Source organism: Paroedura picta, chromosome 4 (assembly GCF_049243985.1).
Source record: "Paroedura picta isolate Pp20150507F chromosome 4, Ppicta_v3.0, whole genome shotgun sequence".
Classification (NCBI taxonomy): Eukaryota; Metazoa; Chordata; class Lepidosauria; order Squamata; family Gekkonidae; genus Paroedura; species Paroedura picta.
The window spans coordinates 97,577,867-97,602,443 of NC_135372.1; the positions used below are offsets into that span (position 1 = coordinate 97,577,867).

General features: G+C 40.9%; 1 protein-coding gene and 1 long non-coding RNA gene across 22 annotated transcripts in view; one reads left to right on the forward strand and one right to left on the reverse strand.

Annotated features, from left to right (window-relative positions):
• Positions 1–13,874, reverse strand: part of LOC143835957 (uncharacterized) — a 38,904-nt gene extending 25,030 nt beyond the window's left edge. Inside the window, exon 1 of one of the 3 annotated variants that reach the window (XR_013230425.1) lies at positions 13,627–13,874. This is a non-coding gene — a long non-coding RNA (uncharacterized LOC143835957). The remainder of the gene's footprint in view (positions 1–13,626) is intronic. The other 2 variants (XR_013230424.1, XR_013230426.1) reach the window with 2 other exon arrangements.
• Positions 13,875–24,577, forward strand: part of FOXP4 (forkhead box P4) — a 155,012-nt gene continuing 144,309 nt past the window's right edge. For 9 of the 19 annotated variants that reach the window (XM_077334466.1, XM_077334477.1, XM_077334476.1 and 6 more), the window contains exon 1: positions 14,051–14,348. The gene's annotated coding sequence lies outside the window, so the exon portion shown is untranslated. The other 10 variants (XM_077334478.1, XM_077334482.1, XM_077334483.1 and 7 more) reach the window with 6 other exon arrangements.

The window sequence follows — 24,577 nt, forward strand, 5'->3', positions numbered from 1 at the left end:
CCACTAGAGAATGAATGCTATCGAAGAAGGAGGAGGAGGGAGAGGAGGGAGAGGGAGAGGGAGAAGAATGAGGAGGAAGAAGGAGAAGGAGGAGGAGGAGGAAGAAGAAGAAGGAAGAAGAAAGAAGAAGAGTTGGTTCTTATATGACTCTTTTCTCTACCCAAAGGAGGCTCAAAGCGGCTTACAGTTGTCTACCCTTTCCTCTCCCCACAACAGACACCCCATGAGGTAGGTGAGGCTGAGAGAGCCCTGATATTATTGCTCAGTCAGAACAGTTTTATCAGCACCGTGGCGAGACCAAGGTCACCCAGCTGGCTGCATGTGGGGGAGTGCAGAATCGAACCCGGCATGCCAGATGAGAAGTCCACACTCCTAACCACTACTCCAAACAGGCTATTGAACAATTTCAGTGGAATATTGAGTGATGTATGGAAGTAGCCCTAGTGAAGAAGCTGGTAAAACAATAAGCCAAGAAGGAGAAACAAAAAGAAAACAAAGTCTCTGCTTCCCCACATGCCTTGGCAATTATTAAAGCAAACTAATGGAAGACAACAGATCAGACAGTTTTCTGGTGCAGATGAAATCAGTGGCCTGATGCTGCTTTTCACTGACTGAGGATTTGCCCCGAAGCAGATTAAATGGAGACTTGGCCCAAAGAGGGCAAACAAAAAGAACAGGAGAAACTGAAAACCTCAGAGTGAAGAATATTCTTACACAGCATTATTTAGTCTGTGCATTGCTCCATCGATTTCAAAAGGATTACTCACAGCTGACTCTGAAGGAGTAAGGAGAGAAGAATCTAAAGCTAAGGAAACAATGCAGACAAGCACCATGAGTGTGTGTACAGACAGCCTGATCTGTATGAGTAACATTATTTGAAAAGCAGATAAATGAAAAATGAAACCCAGACCTGCTGTGTCTAAAGGAGTGAGTGGTAAAGTGTTCATGGCTCTGGGCGGGTGGTACTACAGCCTTGGTCTTTTTCCACCTGGCACGAAGCAAGCAATACGCACAGGTCAGCTGTTCATTGGTCTGGAATTACATTGTTCTCTCGTGCTCAAACACAGCCTCCAAGCCTCCAGCTTTTCTCCTTTTGGTCTGAGGTTTCAGAGACGTGATGCAGACTCCCTGCTGACTAAGCCCCATCTGGAATTGAAGATTCCCAGGTGAAAGGGCTGGAGAGGGGGGAATATCAAAGCTGGAAGTGGATCAGAACTGGTGAAGAAGGCAGCATTCCTGTTCTGCCCCCCCCCCCCCATCCAAAACGGGGACAACTCAGAGCCTTGCTAAAAACTATTTGGAAAAAAGTGGTTAGCAGCAAAGAATCAAGAAAATGAATACTTTTCTAGCCAATTAAAAACAAACAATCCAGAAACCCAGGATTTATCCTTAACTCAACAGTAATACTAGCACTGATCCAGCACCAGCAATGCGATAGCTCATCCTTGATGATGGTGGGGAGTATCTACCTTGCCAAATTGAGACTGGAGAAATAATTTTGCTGTATAAGGGAGGTGGCTTTGCTACTGCTTCCCTCACCTACCCCGTTTCAATCATCCTGGTATTATACACCACCAGCAAGAAAACGAAACATCCTGAGATGCCAAGGAAGAGCAAGGGACAGCAGCAGCATTGTTGCTTTTGCAAGATTTGTTCCAAATGAGTACTGGATGATTATTCAAGCCCTGGAGAGCATTAAAAACCAATTAGAATAAAGTGATCAAAATGGGTCAGGAATAAGGCAAATTGTATTATTCATTTTCAGTGATAGTACAAGCACTGTCTAGTATGTGCCTGTAATATTATTGCAACCACATTCCTTGCAGCATCAGCAGTGGGAATGGATAAGCTCTCCATGGCAGTTGGGATCCCAAAGTGGTTGCCAAGCTTCTGAAAGTGAGTCATGGGCCTGCCCTCCCTCATGGACCTGCCCACCCATCCATTTTACATTGCTCTCTTTTGTATTTTGCAAAACAAGATCTGATATTGGAAACAGTATCTTCCATGCCATACATTGATATTTTTCTTTACTTCATATATTGTTGATCAAGTAAAATCTGTCTTGGTGGTTACTAGAGTGAGTTTCTTGTCATTTTAGGTGGGATTAGCAGGAGTAATAGAGAAGGAGAGGATGGTCGATGGCTGGAATTAAACTTCCATATGCAAGGGCTGCGTATTGACAAAATACTGCTTGCTTGGGGTTCATAGCGGGAGCAGCTATGCTCTTTAGGTAATGTTTGTTGGTTTCTCAAAAGCATCTGGTTAGCCACTGTAGAAAATGGAATGCTGAACTAAAAGGTTCAATGTCATGGTTTGCCTAGGGCAAAAACCCTTGGGCCAGCCCTGACTGCGTCAACATACCAACAAAAGTGGGCTTGTGGGTCATACCAACAAAATTGGACTTGTGGGTCACTTTACCAAAAAGGTTGGAAACCACTGCTCTAACCACTGATTTGTTTTTATGGATTTTATTGTAAACTGCCACAAGCCGGCAGGGTCCAGGAGTGCCGGTTAATAAGTAAATACATACATACAAGTATTATAAATACATAAATAAATAAGTATACAAGTATTATAAATACATACATACATACAAGTATAAATAAATATATATATATAAAATAAAGCAGGGATCTACTTTCAGATACAATATATAGTGCATTCAGGGCTGAGAAATGTGAACATGACACAGGCTACATGACGCCCCAGTGTTGAGCAAATATGATACATATCCTTGAGGAAAGATATGTGAGTGCTCTGCAATTAGTATTTTAACAACTGAACATTTATTTCCCCATAAATTGAGTGACGAAGTTCTTAAAAACAGAAGAATAATTTTAAAGCACTCCCTTGCTCTGGACTCTAGAAAACTACAAGTACTGAGAGCAGCCAAACTAAAAGTTGTTAGTGCTTAGCAGTTTTGGAACCATTTACAAGTATTATTTATGCACACTGCTTTCCCATCCTTTTAACTGCCTTCCTGCATATGCATCTCAATTTTCTGGGAATTAAAGATGAATGCTCCTCATGTGACTCTCTTCATTCCTTTCCTGCATTTAGAGCTAGTGGGGAGGACCACATTCCCTTGTGAATATTTGTTTGGGAAAACATGATGCAGTCTCTTGTTGACTAAGACTAGTGGGTTGGCTTTTAACCCACTGCTGAGCAGACTATGTTGTTTCTAAAGGCAGAGCCAGAAGGTTTCTCATCACTTACGGTAAATGGATCACATCATTCCACTGGCTTGTGCAACTGGAATTCAGTAGCCAAGGGATAAAGCCCTGGCAACCCACCTGGCCATTTTATCCCTGGCTAAAGTCATCTTGCAAAGACATATGGTGCCAAGTTCTTCATGCCAGGAAGGAACACACATCTGGAAAGGTATGAGTCACTTTCACCTTCGTGGAATACAATAAAGGCCATAATGATAGTCCAGCATTTTCTTATACAATATCACTCACTTCTCATATTTCTTTGTTGCTTCTGATCTGCTTTAACTTTTTTCCCATTTATGGATATCTTCTAATATGCTGATCATGCTGTGCTTAATACCTGATGTTAATACATTTGAATTGGGACAAGATTTCTTCTCTATGGAGGCTTCAAAGAGTCTCTCTTTATCTGAAGGGACACAGCCATCAAAGTAAGTGGTGGGAGCAAATAAATATAGATTGGGCTTTACAAATGTGTAGGTTTAGATCCAGTGCATGCTTTGACAAGAAGGGCATATGCTTAGGAGTTGTAGAGCCTGTGACACAGGCTCCTGGCCTCTCATGTGTATTGGAAATTTGTGTGTGTGTGTGGGGGGGGGGTGTGATTCAGGGTGGGAGTGGCTAGGGTAAGCTAATTATTTGTATCAGGAGTCCCAAACCTTTTTGAACCTGAGGCACTTGGGATTCTGACCCAGGGTGGTGGGCACACCTACAAAATGGCTGCTGCAGGAAGCAGAGCTAACCATTAAATGTCAGAGGATGAGGTTATATAATAGTAAATCTTCAGTATTTCAGGCAGAAGCTCTGTTTAGCAGAATTAAAAAAATGAATACATTATTTAAAAATACTTCCTTGCATACCTACACAATAATAATAAGAGAGCCAGTTTGGTGTAGTGGTTAGGAGTGCGGACTTCTAATCTGGCATGCCAGGTTCGATTCTGCGCTCCCCCACATGCAACCAGCTGGGTGACCTTGGGCTCGCCATGGCACTGATAAAACTGTTCTGACCGAGCAGTGATATCAGGGCTCTCTCAGCCTCACCCACCCCACAGGATGTCTGTTGTGGGGAGAGGAATGGGAAGGCAACTGTAAGCCGCTTTGAGCCTCCTTCGGGTAGAGAAAAGCGGCATATAAGAACCAACTCTTCTTCTTCTTCTAATGTAGTGAAGATCTTTGTGCTGTGGTAGCAGCTGTTGCTGAAACAACTTTTAAATATCTGTACAGTCAATCTTATCTCCAGAGGCCAATCAGAAGGTATACTGGTCTATAACCCCACATAGCTCCTCACCCCTTTTTAAGAATACTTGATGGGGAACAGGAAAACTGTCCGTGGCTGTCCATGAGGACCATATTGGGGACATATTGGGTTAAGGAAGAAAGAAGGCTCCAGCTACCAGAACTAAGGGCTGCACACAATTTACTTTAACCTTTGCGGGGTGGGGAAGCCAGGAGGGTCTCTGTAACATGTACTTTCCCCCAAAGTTCTCATATTTTTTCAAATATGCATCAAGATAAAATGCTGTACATGTGGTGGTGGGGGGAGAGAGGCACTAGTGTTAAGATTTCCTTCATCAAGAAAAAACACTAGAAATGAAGGAATTAAAGTAGGCCATTCAGTTCCTCTAGACAGGGATACTCTGAGTAGCATATATTGTAATTGGTTTCCAGAGAATCTCCTCAAAACTGTGAATGTTAATGTTGAATATTTACCGGCCATTAAACACATGAAACTGCTTGATACCGAATCTGACAATTGGTCCATCAAGGTCAGTATTATCTACTGAGTGGCAGCTGCTCTCCAGGGTCTCACGGAGAAGTATTTTACATCAACAACTACTGGATCCTTTCAACTGGAGATTCTAGAAATTAAACATGGAACCTTCTGTATGCCAAGTAAATATTCTACAACTAAACCACGGCTCCTCTTGATGGTTTCTGGAAAGGCACTGAGTAGTTTAGATATGTATTTGACATCCAGTGATATTTGGTCTCAACATTTGACTTCAATGTTTAATTTCAATCCTGAATATATTATGGTAGTTGATGGTTGATTTTTGATATGACATGCATACACACAGACCAGGAACTTGCTTTATGTATTTTAATTTGGATGTATAGTCCACCTTTCTCATGAGAATTCAAGGTGGATTACAAGTATGAGAACTATTCAGTCAGTCAGCAAGCTGATTACAAAATATGACTAACGTGAGTATTAGCAGATGAGTACAGCAATAAAATGTAGTGGGGCTGGGATTGAAGAACTGGGGGCAGATGATTGGGTTGCCACCTTCAGGTTGTGCAACTCCTAGAGATTTTGGGTCAGAGCTTGGGGAGGAAAGGGACCTCAGTGGGGCATAGTTCTATAGAGTCCACCCACCAAAGCATCCATTTTATCCCAGGGAACTGTTCTTTGTAATCTGAAGATGAAGTGTAATTCTCAGCGATCCTCAGCCCAACTGAAGGCTGGCATACTTACTTGGAACAGTTACGGTATAATCCTATGCAGCATCAACAAAGTCTAAATCCATAATTTAAATAGGTTTCGATTGGAATATCAATAAATAGACATGTCATGATTAGTATTGTTGTCTTTAATACCCCAACAGTAGGAAAGGAAAGTTTCTCCTATCTGTATACCACTCTGATGAGAGATTTTTGTATCTCATTGCCAAACAACTATTACAGGAACCAGAAATCCAAAATAGAGATTGGTAATCCCAATCACAATGACAATGTTCAAGTTGATGTTGCAACTTAAACTGAGAAAAACTGAAAGATATTAAGAGACCAATTCACAAAACTCTGGCTGAAAATGTACAAACAACTTCATTGCTCATTAGCAGCAGTTTTTCCCCCCATTGTGCAATTAAACAAGGATTGGAAAGACAGGAGACCAGCAAAATATGACCCAGAAACAAGTGTAGCATAAGATGATCACAACTATCAGCTTTGCCCTCTGCATTAGAATTCTTATTAAGTTCAGTAAGACTCACAGGAAAGTGTGCACAGAACAAAAAGGGAACTTTGGGGCAATGCCTATAGAGTTCAATTAAACCAGACTACAATTAGCTTGAGCTGGAATGTGCCTAACGTCGCTTCTAACAGTACTATGTTTTCAAAACTGGCCTATTTATCATGGGACAGTATTGTTGAAAAAAGTGGAATCTCAGAAGCATTGTGAAACAGCCACATAAAACATAAACCCCAACAAGCATAATTTTGCTGATTTTTATCAAATGTTTTGTGAAGTACACTGCCTGTATAGCATGCCAATTAAATTTCTTAACAAGCTTTCATTTCTTTTAGTGAAAATTATCAAAATGCTTTAAAAACAACACTTTGTTCATGTAAAAAGGATGGATTATATTATTAATTTATTATTATTATTAAACTTTCATATCAACCATTTTCATAAATGGTCTCGGGGTAGTTTACAACAGTAAGATAAAACAATCAATAAAACAGTTAACACAACATAAGATACAAACATTAAAAACTGTCAGCTGCTAAGAAAGCCCCCAACCCTCCCCCACCCATTCTCTGTCTGGCCTGCAGAGTTTGTAATAAGTGCCAGCAGAGGAAGGAGACCGAGTACAGAGACCTGTATGGCATTACACCACCCTGTCCTCAACCATAGTCCTGGTGGAAGAGTGCTGTCTTGCAGGCCCTGATCTCAGACAGCAACTCATTCCACCAGGCTGAGGCCAGGGCTGAAACGAATATCTTTGGGGCCAGGGATTACCAATACATTGGCACTTGAGTGACACCCATTTGGATAATACTCTGTTCAAGCCAGATGCAATTTTCAATATCTATACCTTGACATACCTATGTTTGCTTAATTATAAAATATGTTCATCCTTGCTTTTATCAAGACAATGGAACACGGTCCAAGAGGCCTATTGTTGCTCACGATGTTTCTTGAAGGAAAGGTCCTTCTCTCTCCCTGACCCTTCAGTTCCATTAATGACACAATATGGCATATCAGATAAGGGCATGGCAGTATATGTGGGTAGGGGAGGGTTACCAAAGGAACTTCTTCCCACTCTCAAGCCTCTCTTCAGTCTGTTCTTATTCTTCTTGTGTCCTAGAGTACTAGTCTGCAAATGGAGGGTTGTTAGCCAGCAACAGAGTCATATCTTGGCATAAAGTGGATCACGACAAGAAGCACCAATGCCATTTTCTTTTCTTCTGAGAAGGCTCCATTGAGAGAGGAACAGAATAATGAGCAGGTAGAATAACAAGAGTGGGTTAGAATCACAGAATCAGGACCTTATGGGTCATCTAGTCCAACCCCCTGCACTATACAGGACACTCACAACCCTATCGCTCATCCACTGTAACCTGCCACCCCCTTAAGCCTTCACAGAATCAGCCTCTATGTCAGATGGCTATCCAGCCTCAATTTAAAAATTTCCAAAGATGGAGAACCCACCACCTCCCGAGGAAGTCTGTTCCACTGAGAAACCACTCTAACTGTCAGGAACTTCTTCCGGATGTGGAGATGGAATTTCTTTTGAATTAATTTCATCCCACTGGTTCTGGTCCATCCCTCCAGGGCAAGAGAGAACAACTTTGCTCCATCCTTTATATGGCAGCCTTTTAAATACTTGAAGATGGTTATCAAATCCCTTCTCAGTCGTTTCCTCTCCAGGCTAAACAGACCAAGCTCCCCCAACCTTTCCTCAGATGTCGGTCTCCAAACCCTTCACCATCTTTCTTGCCCTCCTCTGGACACGTTCCAGTTTGTCTACATCCCTCTTCAACTGGGGTGCCCAAAACTGAACACAGTACTCCAAGTGAGGCTGAACCAGAGCAGAGGTAGCATGTTGCCAGTTGGATTAAAGGTAAGTTTGGGGTCTGAAAAGTTTGATGAATGTGAGTTATACCCTCTCTTCTGATTTCTAGACAAGTTGATATCAAGCAGTCATTTCAGAGCTCTTGCCGGAGACTGTTTTGTCTTTAAGATGTGAAGGCAACAAGAAACCTGTACAGATGTTGGAGCACTGGCATAACCTCCCATGTTCTGTAGGAGCAGAAGGTACTGGCAATCATCAACAGCAGCTCCACAAATACCAGCAGCCAGCAAAAATGTTTTCTGGACCTCTTGTATGCATATTGAGTTTAGTTATTTGAAGCCTTAAAAAAAACCACAATTAACTTTTGTAAAGGTTACGTTTCCTGGTTGCTTCTTGGACATTTTTACTAGTCTCAGGTGAACAGATAAGTAGCTAACAGTTCTGGACAACATTATGATAGATTACCTTGAGTAGGGCTTTTTTATTTCCTGTGGGGGTACTCACTTGTACTGAGCACCAGCACCTTTTTTCTGGACTCTCTCAAGTCCTGGGGTGGCGGGGGGGTGGGGGAGGGGAGGGCAGTAGAAATCAGTGCAATCTAATATCCAAATACTGGCCCTTCTTAAAAACTAGAACACTGACCTTGAAGCTGTGAAAGCAGTAATGTGAAAGCATTACTGACAGATCTGGATTTGGCAAGAAAGATCAGACCCCTTTCATAATTTGCACATAGACTTGATCTGCACATAGACCTTTTCTCATCACTGTACTGTAAGTCATAGATCCCAGTTCCATATATATATCCCTACATATATCCCTACAGTTCCTAAAAATCTGTGAATCTCCTATTCTTGATAACAGAAAAACTCAGTGAGGGAAAGAGTCTCCCCCACCCACCCAGGGGAACAAGAGTCCCGATGATTTCCTAGTGGTCTTGATAGTGTCTTTCTCAAGCTGCTTCCTCCAAAACGTGTACTCTGTTCACTGTAGAGAAAGCATAGCAAGCTTTCCAGCTCTATGTTTTGGGTAGATCTAGAACATATTGTGTGTGTGTCTACAACTGTCCTGTATTAGGCTGCACTGGCAATCAGCCACATTTGTGCCTCATGACTGGAGACTATACATCTTGATTATTGTTATTACTTGAGGTAATGAAAAATATGGGCATCAAAAGCACTTGTAAGATTTCCCTCTAAAAGTTTAGCAATCTCACCAGTTTCTTTTCATTTGCAAAAGTATCTTCAGGTTTGGCATACATTCTTTATTTTAAAACTTACTGTCCTGTGCCTTAGCCTAACAGGGTTGAGGTACTAAAATGGAGGTAGTGGAGGAGATATGTACCATTCAGAGTTCCTTGGAAGGAACTAGATAAGATATAATGAATTACTTTTAAAAAATAGACTAATTGCACAGTCTGGAATGCCAACATTCACACACAAAAATGGCATGTATGTGGATGCCAGCCTCCAGGTGGGACCAGAAAATCCCCCAGAATTAGAACTCATCTCCAGGCAACAGAAATCAGTTTCCTTTCCCCTCCTGAAGTTTCCATATTTTTCCCAACCCTATTTGCAGCCAAGTTGAAACTTTGGAGAATGTAAAAAAAAAAAAAGCCTGAAATGAAGAGGGAGTGAAAGTAAAAACAAACTATAAGCTTTACGGTGCAGTCCTAGACTGCATAAGTGCATAAGTCTGCATAAGTGCATAAAAACCTATGGGCTTTGAAGGCCCAGGTTTAGAATTGCACTGTTAGGGACTTCTATGGATTGCTCTTGGTATACATGTTCATATTGTGAGGGTTTTTGTTGTGTCTGTGCCTTTTGAAAGGTCAGGTCATCACATGAGTGCTCAGGAAGATAAGATGTTTAGGAGAAGGGAGGGCATATTAATGTTTTTGATCTCCCTTAGAACATCATTTTGAATTTCCCTAGATTTGCCCTACCCCTTTAATAGAAGGTTAATGTGTGAAAAGTAAATAAAGATTTTTGTGGCATGGAGGCAAATAACCTTACCTCATAACTGCTGAGGATCAAACAAGTATTAAGGAAACAACTAGAGCAGGCTTTCTCAACCAGGGTTGACAGCCCTGAAAGTGTTTCCTGAATGGGTGGAAGTTAATCAATATATTTTATATATTTTTAAAATTTGTTAAACATCTATCGGGTGATATGACCATACATGGTCAATGCTAACCCCCCCCCCCATGCCATTGATGGGCATGGAGAAGGTGGGAAGGGAAGGGGGGCATGGATGGGCATGTACACAGCTATGCTTCCTAACCATATTCTGCATGATCACACCACTTCTGGGGTTTCTCAAAGCCTGAAAAATGTTTCAGAGGTTTCTCAATGGTAAAAAAGTTGAGAAAGGCTGAACTAGAGTGACCATTTTAAAAGCTGACAATTGTGTCTTTTACATTCTTTGACACAAGATAGATAAAGGCCATCAAACATTCTTATTTTCAGTGTTTTTATTACTCTCATTAAAAAAGCATTGTAACAGTAGTAGTATCCAGTGTTACTAGTGTTTCTAGTAAGAGTTAATGGAGCAGGGGGGGTTACTTAGCAGGTATCAATAGTGCCAAAAATGCCCATTAATTTTACATGCAATTTTACATTCTGACTTGGTTAAATTTAATTTTGTATAAATGCTGCCAAATTATTCCACCAAATGAACACATATGACACTGATTTATACTGAATTGGACCTTCAGTTTCTTTATGACTGGCAGCTTAAAGTTGCCAACCTTTAAACTGGTCTTTCAAGCTGACTCTTTAATATCAATTTGATCGGCAGCAGTTATCACGTGGTATTATTTATGTGATGTCATTTTATGATGCCATAAAAAGCTTCAATTGCCCATTTCCACACATTAAGCTTATATTAAAGCAACAGAACATTTTTTCCCCTTGGCTGTTTAGCAGTCCTACTGGCAGCAACTCTCCTGATTTTTTGTGTGTGGCTGTCTTTCCTATCACCTGCTAGCCTTTTAACTGGGGATCCCTGGAATTAAACATGGGACTTTCTGCATTAAGGCTAAAAGTAAGCTAGTACAGATTGTTGATAAGCAAGTGACCAAAGCAGTGCCTCCATCTTCTGCTTTGAGTCCCCTAAGGCAGATATTCACAGTTAAGAACTATTTCTTTTATCTCTGTTCAGCAAGCAAAGTAGAATGCTCTACTACTGAGCCATAACCCCTATTCTATAAGTATCATTTTGGGGGGCAAAGTCCTAACAGCCCTCCTTAGAAGTTAGGATTGACAGCAGGCTTGAAGAAAGCCATCTTGTCCCTTTAAGCTTAATGTGTAGATCAAGCTCTTCATGATATTTAATGCAGATAAAACTGATGTAGAGGGGAGAGCTAGAGGGTCCAGTTTTATTGTTACCAGTAGGAATTCTTTTTAAATAAATGTTCTTAGAGTCATGCTGCTATACTTCTATCTATGCACATTTACTTGGGAAAAAAGTTTAGATGCAGCAGTGAAACCCATTGCTATGCATGTTTATTTAGTTGTAATTTAGTCAGTGTGCTTTACAGTCAACATGGTTTACTGCCAAATAAAAATTTGTAGGATTACAGCTGAATCTTAAATGTCCACTGAGAAGCAAATGTTATTGATTTCAACAGGACTTGACTTGGTAAATATATCATAGTGGGATGGGATGGGACAAGGACCACACATATTAGTAGCAATTCCCTTGTTTCAGCTGCATCTCAGTTCTTAGTGCTTTGATTGATTCTTAAAAACCTGTGTCCTTATAAGTGTGTACATTTCTGTACTGCTTTTTCTGATTGCTTGAAATAGCTAGCAATAAAATCAAGCATTAAAAAACAACCTGGAACCTGACATTAAACACAGTAATACAGTTAAGCACCTTGCAAAATGAAGCCAGAGAAGAGTCCACCTGACCAGCATCCTTACACTGCTATCTGAAATGACTGAGGAAAATGGCAGCTCATTCCATAAGGATGGGGATACCACCGAGAATATTCTTTGTCTTGGCAGTCAGAAATCTTACCTGTCTCTTAAAGAGAGAGCTAATGGTCATTGTGATCATTTTGAGGTCTATCTGTGTTCATATGGGGAGAGATGGCCCTTCAAGTATGTAAAACCCAGACCACAGAAACTTTCAAAAGATAAAAACAAACAAAAAACAGCACCTTGAATTGGATCCAGAAGCAAACAGGTAACCAGTGCAGCTGCTGTAATATTACTGTCATGTGGGTAAACCAACTAAACCCCATTGATAAGGAAGCTGCTATGTTCTGTACCAGTGTAACAACAACACAAGTACCCTATAAGCACATATATTGGCAACAGTCTTACTTTCCATGCCTAAATGGCCTTGGGCTAGAATAATGCAAGAATGTGCACTGCTATAAGATCTTAAGCTAAGGCCCTCCTTTGAGTTCCCCCATCTCTAAAAGTTAGTTGGGCAGTTACCTGTGGTAGAGCTTTTTTGATGCAGCACCCTGACTGTAGAATATTTGTCCCAAACATATCTGTTTTGACCCATTTTAATATCTTGTAGGTGCCAAATGAAAACTGATAATTTACTTCAGCTTTCAGTAGATATGGCTGCTTTGACTACAGTCTTATGTTATTTTGGGAATAGTTTTAATTATTATTTAACAGAAAAGTGGAATATACTTTTAAATATAGAAATGAAATACAATATTTATGCAGAAATCATTGCATTTCTTTAAACAGATTTAGATCAGAGTTTTTCAGGGACTGGTAAAAGGGGACATGCAAGTATACTGTTGTCCTGCACAAAGAATCTAGAAGAATAATAAAGGATAAATCAGGATTATATCATGAGTCTTTCCAAAGCATCATTCTAAAAATATTTACTTGAAAGCTGGGGAATATATAAGAAATATTACAACATATAAGAAACGTTAAAAGAGCAGAATCTCAGCCCCCCCCTGCATCCTAGCTTGCCTTGTATTTAATGAGAAGTAAATTGTAAGCTAACTGGTGGTGCTTACTACCAAGCATGTATTAATTTGAGGGCAAATGTTAAACACATCTGAACATTGCACACACTGTGCATATGCCCATGTGAATGCTTTTTAATTCCATAAAGTTTTTTTTAAGCATTTTCAAATCTGTTCTAGCTGCTGCAGATGGGAAATGCAAAAACAGATTTAAGCCTCCTTCAGGAGAACTCCCTTAGTAATTCATTCATACAACTTGGTAAAGACCACTTTACACATTACAGGGCAACAAACATAAGTTTACTATTGCATGTGGACACAGTGGTCAATCTTGTCATGTGTATCAGCACAACACACACAGGCTCTTTAAAGCATACACGTGAAACCGTTTAGTTTGAGGAGGGGTGAGACACCAGCGAGGTAGGTCACCCATTCGTCAGTCTTCTCTGGTTGGCATTAGTTAACACAATAGCTATTCAGGATCACTGACCCACAAAAACGCGGAGAGCGGCAAGGGTAGACTACGTCCCCCTTACGATTTCCTCCTACAATCCGTAAAAGTGTACAGAAATCACGATCCCAGATATTAAAGGCACCCGAGTGCTTACGAGCGAGACCTCGTCTCATTTAACTCCCCTTGGTTCAAAAGCGTCCCTTCCCCTCTCATTCACCTCTTTTATCTCCTTTCGCCGTGGCTTCCTCTCTTCCATTCAGGACTTGGAGGCTTTGGAAACGTGCTGCACCTGCTTTAGATGAATTATGGTAGAACTGGAAGTAACTCTCTCGCTCTCGCTCTCTCCCCCACCCCTCCCTCCTAGCTCTCAAGTCACATCTCCAGTACAGACACAACCCCTGTGATTAGAGGCTGATCTCCCCATCTGAATGGGACCGAGAGAGGAGGGACCCAAGAAATAGATTGACTCCCCACCCTCCCCCGCCCGCCCGCCCGCCCGCCCGCCCTTGAGACTCCCATTGAGGAAATCGGAACAGGAGACGGGGGTGAAGGAAGGAGAAGCAGAAGCAGACACCCCCCCCCCCCTCGCGCGCTAAGAGAGAAGAAAGCGGTTCAAAGCCTTTGGCAAGAGAAAAGTATGCTCATGCCTGAACTGTGTTAGTGCTTTCTTCTCCTTCTGCCTGTGTCGGCTTCTTCTTCTCTCCCCCCCTCCCCTTCTCTCTCTCTCTCTCTCTCTCTCTTTGTCTCCGAGGTGTTTAACTTTCGGGGACCTCGGGCTGCCTGGGAGCTGGAGGCATTTCTGCTCCGTAAGGGAAGAAACTGGACGAGGCGGCGGCGGCGGCAGCAGCAGCAGCAGCAGCAGCGAAGCAGCAGCCACATGCTCCAAGTGGGGGGTGTTAAAAGTTGAGACTCGATTCCAGGCGCTCTAGATCAAAACAGGTTGGTGGGATTGAAAACCCGAACTCCCCTCCCCAACTTTGAACGCTGTTTCGTTTCCGTAAGCGGCCAGGACCTTTAGAACGCCTTCCTCTTTCCTTTTTTCCATTTGTTTTTAATTGAAGGGACTCTTCTGCTTTGAAGGTAAATATGTTACAGAGAATATTTGCGCCGAGTAACCCCTTAAACTTGTTCAACTGTCCGCGCTGGCCGCTTCTCCCCCCCCCCCGCCCCCCAGGTATCCTTTCTTTTTTAAAACAAGAAAAAAAAAACAGGTGTGAGAGAGAGGAAAGTGGGCTCCGTGCACTGCTGCTGCCCTCGCTCTCCTCGCGTCGTTCCCTGCAGGCAGAAAGAATTCCCAAGGATGGGAGGAGGCAGGTGATGGGGGGGGGGGAGGCAGCGCCGTCGTCCCCGTCTCCCCCCCCCCCCGCGTGGTATTTTTGATTGTTTTGTGGCTTTTAGGAGAGGAGACGCGTCAGAGCGGGGGATCCCCATGCCGGAGGAGCGCTCCAGACAAAGAGAGGTTCCGGTGGGAGCAACTTTTCTGCCGGGATTCTAAAGCGTATTCAAGGCGCTGAGTATGGGGAACTTCTTGGGGCTCGGGAGAAGAGTCCGGGGCGCTCTCTTTGTTCGGGGGGGGGGGAGAGCTCTGAGTGCAGGAGAACCAGATGAGAGACTCTCGCTTACGGGGGGAATGGGCGAGAAGAGCGGGCACCTAGTCTGGATTTTTATTTAGTTTTTTTTTAAATCTGTTTTGTGGATGTGAAGAGGGGTGGGGAGCGGGTGTCGCAAAACCGCTTTGGGGTTTCTGCAGATCAATCAGTTCTGTAAGTGTGTCTGTGAATTACAATTTGTTGTGATTGACAGGATGGGTAGACTCAAAGGTATTCAGGTTTATGGTCCACTTGAGTCTACAGGAGGGGGAGGGGGAGGTTCTGAGCTGGAATAGCTGGATTTTTTTGTGAATTTTTTTTTCCTGGCAATCAAGTTGGTTATGAATAGGGAAGTTTTTGTGTGGTGAGCAGAACAACTCTCAGAATCTATTCTTATGTTAAAAAAAAAAACTTATGGAGGCTGGAAAAGTGGTTCACAAGTCCCAGAAGCTTTCCCCCCCACACACACACTTTTTAAAACAGACGTGAATCTGAAATAATTTTATTCTAAATAACCAAACTTAAAGTATTTAAAAAATAGCTTATTATGCTATTTCCTGATGGGACAGTGACAATGAATGCTCTCAGTAGTTATACTGGTTTAACTATTCTCCTGCAACTTGCATGGGCAGGATCTTCCATGCTTTTCCTTCTGTAGTGTATGGAACATATTAAGTGAGGGCAGAGAATGGTTTCATTCTGATCAGTCTTCCAGTCAGTGTTTTGTCAGTACTTTTTTTTCCGCTTGTGATTTATATAAAATTTCTATATCTCCAAATGGTAAACTTGAACTAAAATCAGAAATCAAATGATCACATACATCAGCATCTTCAACTTAATGTTGTACCAATTTCAGTTCTCTATAGGAGTGGGAAGAACTGTACAAATGGATAAGAATAAAAAATGATGCACATATCCTTAGATTTAGTTATCTGATCAACCTGACGTGGTATTTAAACTTAAAGGGGAAAACATATTTAACCTCATTTTTTTTAAATGACTTATTCTTCTTGTTGCCTATCTAGGTGTCTTTTAATTAGAAAATCATATACATCTTTTAAAAGTCTGTTAAGATTGCTTAAGCTTTTTCTTAAATACTTGGACCCAATACTAATTTTTAATATGCTTGCTGTAGGATTGGCTTCTTTTACATACTTTGTATTTCTCATGATTGCAACAAAGGGAACAAATTAATTAATTTGTTTCTTTGGGCACTTGAAGTTTCAGGCAAAATATTTTAGAATTTGTTGTTGGCATGGGGATCTGTAAGACTTCTAATCCACTCCTATTATCAAACTCCCAATAGAGCAAATAGTTTTTAGACAAATTCCTAGTCCAGCCGTTGCTAAAGTTAACATTTTCTGTTCTTCTAGATGTGTTTTCATATCACTTCTGTGCAAAGTATTGAAAATGCTGTGTCAGGCAAATGACTCCGACACAAGATTAAAAAAAACTTTTTGTCAAGAAGTGCTTTGTGCAGACAAACCACATTGTCAGTAAGGTGGCAAGAAAATTAAAGGTGTTCTGAAACACAAACTTTCCCCTTAAATTTGGTATTTGTGAAATGGAAATATTTTTATCCACTCTTTGGTCTCAAGTTCAAAATACATTTTTGAATGGTTAGGAACTTGCATAATAATTCATTAGTGAGTAATAAGGGTCTCAAATTCTTCTGCAGCTCCCTATTAAAAGGAACACATTTGACAAACTCCGTGAGATTTGTCTCTTCCCTAATCTAGCCCTAAGGAATTTCTCTGCAGATCCATTCCAGGGTCGGTTGCTGACTTCAATCAAGTGCTCAATTCGAGGTACTGTGTGGTTTTTTTTAGACCAAAACTGTATATGAAGCTGCCGTGTGCCACAGTAATTCTAGTTTTTATCACTGGATTAATACTTCACTTTAATGTTTTAGGAAAGCTGTGGGGTATACAATAAAAAATTACTACTTGGTGTTAAAAGAAGGGTTTTAACCCACAACACAAATAATACACTACTCAGCAAATTTATTAGTACATGTTAAAACACACAAGAAGGGACTTGTTGGTAACTTTCTTGCAATAGGCCATTTTGTGTCAAATTGACACTGTGTGTGAGCTCCGCAGGCAATGAGGCCTTTGCTACGTCCCTATAGTATCACTCAGGAGTGTAAATAAAGTTTACACAAATGGAACTTTTGTTCCACTTCTCGTATTTGTACCTTAATATTAGGCTAGGCCTGACAAATGGGTGATATTCAGACAATTCATTTAATTAAAAATAATAATTCCTTGCCCCTGTCAAGTTTCCCCTTAAAAAACACACACACCTTGAAAGTGAGAAAAAACGGTGAGCACCAGATGTATAATTTATTGTGCAAACCAAATCAGAAATATTGATAAAGTGGCCAGATGGTTCTGATTCATGAAGCAACCTTTTGCTTCATGGATAAAGGTATTGTAGAGATGATATGGATATCTTGAATTCTGCACTATTTTCAGGGGGGGGAAGTTGTTGAATATTTAACTGAACCTTACAAATTAATTACTATGATTCATGGTCATGCATTGTTAACATGTGAATCTTGAATGCGGAGATAACTTCTTAGTTAAAACTGGTGCAAATAATAATTTTAAAACCAGTTATTGTATCAAAAAGGGGGAAATATATTTTTGTCAGTGAAATTGCATTTCATATAATTAAATTCTGAATATTTCTATGTGGAACAATATGATCAAAAACATCTATAAATTTTGCCTTTTTTAGTCTTGAGTCCTCTGCCAAAACTTTTAAATGCTCCCCTACTTTATTCCAAAGATACTGAATGCTGGTGTTAGGTAAAAACCTTCCTGCAGAGAAGATGCATTACAATAGACTGTATTTTCTGATTTCCATTGTGAAACATTGCAAGAGAAGCTGGGTAAATAGGGCATTTAACCCCCTTCTTTGCACACTGGTAACTTTCTTGCACATGAGATTGTCTGACACATCTGATGTTCTAATTTTGCAAATCGGGGTTTTAGTAAGAAAAGTTGTTCCTTCATGTCTAGGACTAGAGAAAATCATAATGGAGTAAATAGTTTTGGGGTGAGTACTAGTAGTCATAAAAAAATCTGCAGGAGATGTACTTGGTCCTGATCTATTAGAATTCTAAATTTTTATTTTTTATTTAGTAAAGAAGATTAAAATTAAAAAGCCCAAAGAAATATGGCAGATCCCTGATTCAAAGTCTCTCAATAGAAAAGAGTTTCTTTAAGAAAGGGGGGGGGGGATCTATAAAACAAAGAGCAAATAAAATAACCACTTCAGGCGCTTTCTCTTTTTCTTTTCTAATAACCAAGCCGGGAACTATGTGCAGTCAGTTGTGAAGTTTTTGCCCAGAGAAGCCTAAGAGCTTTTCTTTTCTCATGGAAGAGGGGATGCTTTTGAATCTGATAACGTTTGTGTGTCTCGCTGTGGGGCTGGAATGGGGAGGGGGTGGCTGAAAATTTTCTTTCTGTTGCATGGGGGGGGGAGATCGAAGGAGGGAAAGATGCAGTTGCATTTTGCCTTTAAAGAGACATAAAGTCTTTGTGCGAGAAATCTCTGTGGAGTTGGAGGGTTCCTAACCCTTAAAGAAAATTGATGGGTGCATGGTGAGGGGATGAGAAAGAGGTCACCCAAATATGTTCCTCTGTTCTGCGAACCTTCTCTTGATAGAGTAGGATTTTGGAACTTGATGCTACGATTGTGTGTGTGAAGAGCTGTTATTCTGGACAAATGTCTATTTTCCTCCAAAAGGTGATGTAGGAGGAAAAGGCATTTCTAAGTTCCTTTTTCCTACTAGCAGGTGCGGTGTTGTTTCTAGTGTTGGCATTCCTTCCAAAAAGACAAGGGAGTAATGTCGCACAGGTCTGCTTGCCTATGCTAGTGCTCTGCAAAACCAACACTGTGTAACTTAAGTGCTTGGCAAGAGGTCCTGCTAGAAAGTTATTATTTAACTACTATACTCAAACTGTGTGTGTGCTCACGTTGGCCTTCAGGGCTGAAATAGCCTCTCCTGTTGCATCCTTATGCAGGAACTTTACCTTTTTTGTCTGCAAAACTGTTATTGTTTTATCTCTGTTGCTGAGAGAGGGCAATAAAACATTTTAAAACATGACAACAACTTCAAAACAAATCCCAGTGATGCCCTCTTTTGATTTAATTATTTCCCATTTGGCATTGTTGTGCCTCTGCAAAGAACAGGATGCCACCTTTCAAACTTGGCTAATTCACTTGCCTCCAGGGCTGAGTGATTTCCTCCTTCTGCTGGCAGTAACTGCCACATGGCAGGTTTAAACACACCTTCTGAATTGTTGTTGATAGGAAAGAGTGAAGTATGAGGGAGGAATCTACGCCTGGGAAATGTGCGTGTTGGTAGGAGGTATGCTTTTAAAAGACAACTGTTCCCAATTCTAATGTATAGAGGATATAATTATAGAGAGTACTTTGGAACTGAGATCACTGCTGCAATATTAAGTTTTGTCCTCATCTATTTGTTAATTTCACTCACCCCTCCCTGTTTCTATTTCGATTAACATATTAACCATCCTTTGTGGTTCTTGCTTGTCTTAGAAGTTCTCTCTCACTGGTCACAAGCACTTCTTCCTAGTAGTCAGAAGGATGGCTTTTGAAACATTTATGGGGGGTTTTGTTTGTCAATGATATTTTTGTGTCTGACTTTGTTCTGCTACCCACACTGGAGTTTCAGTTCTAGCGTGTGCAGTTTGCACATAGAATTTAAATCAGTTCTTGCCCTCTTTGAAAAATCTTCTGTCTTATGTGAAAAAAGATTTTGAAGAAATGCAGGGTGGAAGGTAGGAATGCAACAGGCTGAATTCTGTAAATATCCTATCACAATTCTTGATCTCAGGATAGGGGAGCTTGGGGGTTCTGCAGGCGGTTACGTCTTTTTAAAGGTGTGCTTTTTCTTTAAAAAAATCTCCATGGAAATGATTAAGCAGCAAACACAGGGCAAAAGGAAAGTGTAACTGCACTTGCAGATTTGCATGTATAAGCGAACATCATCTGAAATTCCAAGGGCAGGTGTCCATTGGGCAAACTTGGATTCCCATTTTGTTGTATAAAGACTCTACTATCTCTGGTGAAGAGACTCTATGGAACAGGGGTAGTCAAACTGCGGCCCTCCAGATATCCATGGACTACAATTCCCATGAGCTCCTGCCACAGTTTGACTACCCCTGGTATGGAAGGTGGTTGCTGAAGACTTGCAGAGTTAAGTATTCTGATAGTTACACAGAGTTGCTTAGCTTACGTATTTACATTTTGAGCCTGAGAAATTTTGTATCCTGCATCATACTCTGCTGAGTTGGTCTGTGTGGTAGTGTTAGCATCCATCATCTACTCTGCATCAGGCTACCCATGTTGCCCAGCCTTTGTGGACTTTCATTGGGACAAAATCTAGTTCTTTTACTCAGTTCTAGTTACGAGACAAATGAAAAAAACAAAATCTCTTACCTTTTTAAGACTTGCTCCAAATCCTAACATACTAAATAAATGTCTAAACCATATACGGATTTCATGTGGTTAATTTAAATTGTAGGCATTTATGAAAATGTGAACTTTAAAGGTACCAGTGGAATTGAAAGAGAAATGCCATTTGGAAGTAACTGGTACAATTCTTGCTCTGTTTCACTGGCAAAATTCTTATCGACTGATTAGGTTTGGCTGTGGGCTGGTAGTAGCTAAAGTGCCGGACTTCCATATTGGGAAGCCAAGTTTTTGTCTCAGATTCTTCCCCCTTTGGGAAACTTTATTCTATTTCACTAGTTTGTGAAATATGAACAAGGGGAAGTGTGAAGCAGGAGTAGTCTATATTTACAAAGAATGGGAGCTGGGTGTCCTATTTATATGTATCAGTAAGATTTGCATGCCCAAGGTCATGAATTTTGTTTCAACATGAATGGTACTTTAGAATTACTAAATGCATGATAACCGGGCATTCACTGGTGTGGCTCAAAGTCCTTCTTGCCTGAATGAACATGAGAAGTGTGGAACAGAACTACTTGTGTGGTGTGTAACAAAAGTGTAAGGAATAAATGCTGTGTCCTGTATAAGATGGGTAAGAATGGCCAATGTGCATGTACAGTATTGGGCAACAGGGCACATGCATGCAATATTCCTTCAGGGCAGGATGGGAGCTAACATGCTTCTGGATTTATCTGCCAGTATTTGATCCTTTTGAACGGAAACTGTTTGTGTAATGACTCACACATGCGGGAGTGAACAAAGAAGTTTTAGGGAATTTATCCCATCCCTGCAGAGAGGCAGTTACTTCATTTAGAAACTGCTTTCTCCGTTTAAAAAAACCAGGAGGCGTGGTCAGAAACTGTTTTCTCATTTGCCTCACACCCTTCCCAACAAATAAAACACAGGACACTGCAAACAACAGTGCAGGTGATTCCCTTCCAATATCTCAGGCAGCCTTGGAAAAATGTGGAGCTGATTTGCTTTTGAAGATGGTTTTTCATCTGTGGCAAGTGTTTTCCAACCTGGTTTAAATGCGGATGTAGCCAAGTTGTCTTGAGTGTTCCACTGCGAGTCAGATTGGCCACTCCACGCTTTAACTTGGTACTACAAACTATCATTTTGAAGCTTGCAAAAGACATTGCCTCTGATTGAAAATAAATCCCAAAGTGCATCTTCAGTCAAGTGCTTGTATATTGTGTTGCCCAGAGACTCATGGGTTCTTTGGGTATATCTTTTCTCAATGAAACTGGAAATGAGGCTTGGCTATACAGGGGATGCCACTTCAGCTTGGATTACTTTTGGCTGTCCTATGACTTAAACATTACTCAGTGTTTCTAATTTGCTTCACCCCTGACAATAAGCTTAATGAATATTTCAAAATTAGAACACATTAAAGTTTAAATGCTAAATCACTAATGGTGGTGCTAGATTGGTGTTTGCCTGTATTTCAGGTCTTGAACTTAGGGACTGTCAATTTTTTACAGAGTTGTGAAAAATGTAGTGTAGGCTTGGTCTGGTCACTTTATTCCACTACTTCAAAAAACCTTTCTTTGCTTAGACCCTGAAATCTCAAGATTTCAGTTCATGGAGCTTAATTGAATTGAGCAGTAACTCTGCTTTATAGACTTAAAAGTTAAATGTACAGCCTGGCTTAATGTGTCAAAATCGGCACTTGAAGTTTTTCATAGCATGGTGGAAAATAATAGGATATTATTTACCTCCATGCCATGAAAATGTGCGTATTTCTTCTGAAGGGGCAAGACACTTCCCCCAAGTCTGTTGTATTCTGAGATACAGGGCAGAATACGTGCTGTATATGAGCAGCTTGAAACTACAAGGAGGGGTGAGGAAAAACCGGTCATAGAGTTTGTAAAAGATTAGTGTTGAAAGTCAGTTTTCTCAGGTAGTATCAGAACTGGACTTAGTGTGTCCAATGGGATTGACAATGGGACAGGCAATAGATCTTATATTTGGTCATATGTAGTGTGGTTGTGGCGCAGACATGCAGTCTGAAAGGCAGCAGACATGCAGTCTGAAAGCTCTGCCCATGAGGCTAGGAGTTTGATCCCAGCAGCCGGCTCAAGGTTGACTCAGCCTTCCATCCTTCCGAGGTAAAATGAGTACCCAGCTTGCTGGGGGGTAAACGGTAAAGACTGGGGAAGGCACTGGCAAACCACCCCGTATTGAGTCTGCCAAGAAAACACTAGAGGGCGTCACCCCAAGGGTCAGACATGACCTGGTGCTTGCACAGGGGATACCTTTACCTTTTACCTTTAGTGTGGTTGTGTAACTCCATTGAGCTGGGAACAAATGGCTGTCTTTAAGAAAACACATGGTTGTGATAGAACAAAGTTATTTTGCGTATCATCAAGTTAATTTTCCAGGTGATACCCTTTCTGTCTAATGCACTGTCTAAATTGAATTTATTGTGTAGTATCTCCAAATAATTCTTTGATTTTGTATTTATGTTTAAACCTAGTGTTTTTCATAAGTATTCTATTTAGCATGGCTGTTTACATCTGTTTCTGATCTGGACAGTCTCTGAGCTCTTTGTGATGACTTTCCTAGTGAACCCAGATATGAAGTCCAGGCCTGCATTGCCTTTGGAAGCAGTTTTGGCTTCAGATGGCAAATCTTGAGACTCAAGGTAGTGATGTTGGTAAATATCAGCTGAGTGAGAAGTGACTTGTGGTGTGTTTTGTTATGCTGCAATATTAGTAGTATGCTCCATTAGCTTCACAAGAAACAATCAGTTTCTCTCATGCTAGTTCACACTGAAGTACCCCAACCCTTTGCTGAGCTGTCAAGGCGGTGACAATAGAATTGTACCGGTTTCTCTATCCTTCGGTTGATGCTGTGTCTGTGTGGAATTTGGAGGAGGCATTTATTAAGGGCAGCTAATATAACTAGATTGTCTGTTCTGTAGGTTCAGTTCTATGATTTTAAAGTATTTTCAGAAGATGTGAGCATGAGGAGAAAGGGATGTTATGGGTGGCCCCAGATCTGATGAGCCTAATAGACTATCACTGTTGACTATGCTTGCTTTAGTGACTTGACTATGGTGGCACTTAAAATTTTCCTTTTAATTTTGTCTCCGTTTAATGGTACCTGCTGACAGGGAACCAGGTAGTTTACTATGAGGCATGTTACCTGTCCTTGCATTCGTCTTGATGCTGCTATTATCTTCAGATTAAATTCTAGGCATCGCTATAATATATATCTGAGGGTGTTTTGTTGTAGCTTTATTGGTCCAGCTCTTTCTTTTCACTTAAGGTGCCTTAACTAATACTTGGCAGATAGTGAAAGCCAAACTGAATCCTCCACAGTAGAACTACACTAAATATTTAATTTTTCTTTTACCCCTTCTCCAAAAGTAGCTATGTTAGCTGGAGGCTCTGGTCACAGGGCCTGGTAGGATGTGTCTGTTTGTTAATTTATGTCGTCCCTTTTTACTTCTCTGCATTTTTTTTTTTTTTTTGCTGGGGTATGGCGATACATAATTCCAAGTCATTTTCTCAGGAAACAGTTGTTCTTTGATAATATTTGCTAGCTGACTTACATTCACCTCTATGAGTGAGGAAGATAGAATTTAATATTTTTAATATTGTTTCAATAAACTCTTGATGGATATTGCAGGTAGGAGGGTTGATTTATGTACAGCATTTCCCTGGTTTTTATCTTCCTTCCTATTTTGGTCTCTGCTGAAGGCTTTTCTTTCTGGTTTCATTGCTCTCTGACAGGACTTTCTTGAAGAAAAGATTGAAATGTGCCATTGAGATGCTGTTTCTAGTGCAGCCCATGTAGTGGTTAAGCGTGGCGACTTCTAATCTGGAGTGCTGGGTTTGATTCCCCACTCCTCCACATGCAGCCAGTTGGGTGACTTGGAAAATGAAGCTAAGGAATGCTTCAACATTGTTCAGATGTGGAACAACTGCCGTTCAGTTGTCTGTGCAGTATAATCTTGGTTCCAGATGATGTTAGTAACAATTCGCTGTTTTCTGGTTCTTGTTTTCCATGTTATACTCAGGTATGGAATTTGGACTCCCCCCCCCCTCCCCCCTTTGAGTGCGGTATAGAGATACAATTTCTGAC